The 5,005-nt window shown below is 36.8% G+C and overlaps 1 pseudogene; it reads right to left on the bottom strand.

The window, feature by feature from the left end:
* Positions 1-4,593: 4,593 nt before the first annotated feature.
* Positions 4,594-4,692, bottom strand: LOC123238443 (annotated as a pseudogene).
* Positions 4,693-5,005: the final 313 nt, after the last annotated feature.

Genomic DNA, 5,005 nt, shown 5'->3' with positions numbered 1-5,005 from the left:
GGGACATTGATAGGTACTGAATAGATCAATGAATGGAAAGGGGCAGATCAAGGAAACATTATGGTAGAGGTGGCATTTGAGCTAGGTTTGGAAGATGGATAGAAACTGAATAAACAGAAGGTGAAGAAGGACCTTCCAGGAATAGATCATATTAGTAGATAGACCCAGTAATACTACTAATAGGTTTATTTCCTGAGGTGATAAAGGAAAAAAAAAGAAAAGAAACTATATGTTCTAAAATATTTATAGCAATATTTTAAACGTTTATATAAAATATTTATTTTTATTTAACTTAACTATTTTTATTATATAATATATTATATAATGTGTAAATTAAATAATTATTTAATTTACACATTTATAGTTCTTTTTTGTGGTAGCAAAGAATTGGAAACCAAAGAGATGTCTATCAATTGGGGAATGGTTGAACAAGTTGTGGTAAATATATTGTAATGGAATATAATTGTGCCATAAGAAATGGCACAAGATCATCACAAAGACCCTGGAAAGACTTATATGAAGTGATACAAAGTGAAGTAAGTAGAACCAGAGGAACTTTGTACATAGTAACAACAATAAGGTATGATGATCAACTGTGAATGACAACTATTATCAACAAGGCAAGGATCCAGGACAACTCTAAGGGACTCATGACAAAAAGGGATATCCATTGTCACAGAAGAAACAGATGGAGTATGAAGGCAGATTGAAACATACCATTCTTCACTTTAATTCCTTCATAAATTTTTCTCTAGGGTAAGCAATATGTATCTTGTTTCACAACACAATGAATAGGGACATATGTGTTATATGATAATATGTATATAACCTATATCATATTATCTGCCTTCTTGAGGAGGGGGAAGAGTGAAAAGGAGGGGAAAAAAGAATAAGATTTTTGGATATAACTAGTCTGAGAATTTGTTTTTCTTGGATAAGCATGTATATTATAATTATACGTATATGTATAATATAATTATATATTTATAAGAAATCAAAGGTATTATGTTACTGTTATGTTATTCTATTATGTTATACATACAAAAAATCAAAATAAATGATAACTAAAAAAAGAGTAGTGAATAGAATGTTGGACCTAGAGTCAAGAAGGCCCAGGTTCAAATCTTGCTTCAATTACTTATTAGTTATTATTAGTCCCCAGGCATGTTACTCAATCTCTGTAAAATCTTGTTTTTGTAAAATGAGGAGGTTTAACTCAGAGGCTTGTAAAGTACCTTTTAACTCAAAATCTATGATCCTTTAAGAGGCATAAGATCCAGCATGGATACAAATTATCAAGTGCAGATAGGAGAAGAGCCTGGAATAAACATTTTAATCATGCCTGCTATGTGCCAGGCTCTGTACTAAGAACTTACAAATATCTGTAGGTGCTGTTATTATCCCCGTTTTGCAGTTGAGGAAATAGAGAACCAGAAGTTATAACTTGCCTGGGGTCATATAGCTGGTAAGAGATTTTAACTCAGGTCTTCCAGGCCCAGCTCTCTATCCATTGTGCAACCTAGTCAACTGCACTATACCTCAGAATGTTGTCAGTAGGGCAGCTGGGTAGCTCAGTGGATTGAGATCCAGACCTAGAGACAGGATGTCCTAGATTCAAATCTGGCCTCCAACACTTCCTAAAATCAACTGACAAACTCCTCATTTTTGATCTAAACATTATTATGTCAGAGGCAAGATTTGAACCCATTTCCTGACTCAGATCATTGAAAAAATAAGATCCGAGAATTTGAAGCTGGAAGATACCTTAGAGGTTATGCAGTTTTGCTGATCTCTTCATCTTTAAAATGAGGAGACCAAGACCCTAAAATCACAAAATTAATAAGTGCAAAGCAAGGATTCAAATCCTTCTCCTGGGACTTCAAACACAGAGTTTTTTCACCCTAGAACTGTGTTAGCAAACCTATGGCATATGTGTCAGAGGGAGCTGCTCCATTCCCCCTGTCCACTGTGTCTGAGGACATTTCTGACATGATCTGCCCCTCTGCCCAGCACCCCAATGGGATCATTTCCTACCTTCCCTGTTGGGGGTAAGGGCCAGCTCATATGCAGTGTGAGGACACAGTTTGGGCACTAGGTCTCTAAAAGATCTACTGTCACTCTCCTAGAACATTGCTTCACCAGCCCATCTGGGTAGAGTGAACACTAACAATCATGGTTCTATTCTAGTACCCAAACCCAGAATCTCTAATGGGAATAAAATAATAACCTGACTAGTTATTGGCTAATGCAGGCAGAAACCTGCTGGAGACTATACTGATCTGAATGAACTCTACTGGCCAACAGACCTCTCTATTTGAAGACCTTGTTCACTGGGAAGGAAAAGAGCAGAGCTGCCATCACAGGCATGATTGAATTCATCTCCAAAGCCTTAAGAGTAGCCTTTTCATCCTCATGGTTTTTTTCTTCTGAAAATTGCTTATAATTAAGGGGAAAATGGAAACTCTACCTTGTTTATTTGCTCAGTTGGGGCCCCGGTTCATTAGCCACATTAATAAAATACTTGCCAGATCAAAATATCTTAATGGCTGGCAGCAGTCATTCCATTGTTTATTGATGGTTGTTTACCAGTTATCTGGAGACATAAGAAAACTTTTTTAGCTTGGGCTATTCATTAGTAAAGTACCAAGGAAGCCAAATCCCACAAAGATATTAAGCTTTTTTTTGGTGGTGGTGGTGGGGTAGACTCTTCGAGCAGCAGTGAAAGGAGGGAATTCTCATTATTTATTGACATGGTACATTCTTTGCATCTTGAGTTTCCTCTTTGTCATTTAACTCTCCCTCCCCCCAAATTCTATTTTTGGGCCAGCCTGAAATCATAGAAGCCTTTCAGAGAATGTTAATGTCCTCTTGGTGAAGAGTAAAGCTAGGAATGAGGTGTGATTCCCACAAAGAACCAATCTAGGGAGCTCAGGGATGTTTCTGGAAAGAAAAGATCTGAAGTTGCAACCTAGACCATAGGCTTACATTTCTCAAAATTCTCTCGGGATTCATAGAATGTTATTTTTTTCTTAAATCCTTACCTTATAATCAATATTAATTATTGTTTCCAAGGTAGAAGAGTCATAAGGGCTAGGCAATTGTGGTTAAATGACTTGCCCTGGCTCATACAACTAGGAAGTGTGTGAGGATTTGAATTCAAGACCTCCCATCTCTAGGCCTGGCTCTTAATCTACTGAGTCTCCTAACTGTCCCAGGATTCATAGACTATTAAAGCTATAGGGATACTTAGAGATCATCTAGCCAAATGCTTTAATTTTACAAAAAAGGAAACTGACATCCACAGAAGGAACTGATTTGTCTAAGGTCACACAACAAGTTAATGGTAGATAGGGACTCAGGTCCATTGACCTCAATCTGGTACTCTTTTCCTATTTGATCCCAACTTGTTTTGATTTTTGGAAGATATTTTTGTCATTAACAATCCTAACCTCTCCACCACAGCCTCCCTAAGCTCTGCCACCTTGCCCCAGGCTAATCTGAAAGGACTGAACTTCTAAGGGTGAAGAAAAGGACAAGCAATGATCTGAGCCACTGGAAACTGACCAAAGCTTGACCATCTAGAGACTCACCCATCTGATGATTCATAGGAGATCATACAACACTAGACTGATGGTGAAGAGACAGATGTTACTGTAGAGAGAGCACTGAGTTTAGGCTTAGAAGGTCCAGGCTCCAAGACTGTCTCTCTTGATCTTTATCTAATTGACCCTGAATAAGTCACTTTCTCTTATAATTTCCTTATTTGCAAAAAGAGAATTTGAATTCAATGGTATTTAAGGACCATACCAGACACCAAATTTGAATTCCTGTGAACCTTATGAGCATCAATAGTATACTCTCGTGGCCTCCAAAATGGGGTACATATATTTCCAAGGGAATATATAAGACGATCCTTTGTATTACAAGAAACCCAGGAAATATAAGAAGAAAAATTGAAATTTTTATTTGTTTATTTTTATCAAAGAAAGAGAAAGACATTAAGCTTTACTAATATTTCATATAGGATGTATCCTGAGTAAAGCCTGAATTTCACAGTAGAAAGGGGCTGACAGTTGTACCGTCATATGTTTTTTAGTATATTATGATATGTTGTAGTTTATGTGTGCTTAGTTAAGTGAATTTATGTATTATCTAACTTTAATTAAGCTTATCCTCAAGGTGGAAAAATGAATTAGCCAGTTTCTGCAAGAAACTTTTGAAGTAGTTGATAATTCTAAAAATTTGAACCCAAGTGGATAATAGGAAAAGGCAAAGGAAACAATTCTCTTCCTAGTATGAGATTTTCATCAGAAATCATATATAATATATGAATATATATAAACCTTTACCTTCTGTCTTAGAATCAATATTAAGTATTGGTTCCAAGGCGGAAGAGTGTTAGCCATGCGACCCTAGGCAAGTCACTTGACCCCCATTGCCTACCCTTACCACTCTTCTGCCTTGGAGCCAATACACAGTATTGACTCCAAGATGGAAGGTGAGGGTTTAAAAAAAAAAAAAGAAGAGTGGTAAGAGCTAGGTATTTGGGGTTAAGTAACTTGCCCAGGGCCACACAACTAGGAATTATCTAATACTAGATTTGAATGCTACATAAATTTGCGTATCATCCTTGCAGGGGCCATGTTAATCTTCTTCTTATCATTCCAGTTTTAGTATTTGTCCTGCTGTTTCTGTTGTTATCTATTTATTCCTTCCTTAGGTAGAGTATTAGAGATGGAATGGATCACATTGTGACCTTATGAGCGGCAAAAAGTCAAGAGTGAATGTCAGAAGTATATTGACAGGAAACTACCAGAGTTTTCAGACAGCTGAGCCAAGTGAGGGACAAAGTTCCAATTCACCTGTTTGATTCAACCTGGACAGTCAAGAAAGAGCAACCAATCCACTGGCTCTGTCACATTCATTTTTTAAAATTTATTTTTATTTATTTTGAATATTTTCCCATAGTTACATGTTTCATGTTCTTTCCTTCTCCCCCAACCGC

This window comes from Gracilinanus agilis, chromosome 2 (genome assembly GCF_016433145.1).
Source record: "Gracilinanus agilis isolate LMUSP501 chromosome 2, AgileGrace, whole genome shotgun sequence".
Taxonomy (NCBI): Eukaryota; Metazoa; Chordata; class Mammalia; order Didelphimorphia; family Didelphidae; genus Gracilinanus; species Gracilinanus agilis.
This window is presented reverse-complemented; position numbering and strand designations above follow the sequence as displayed.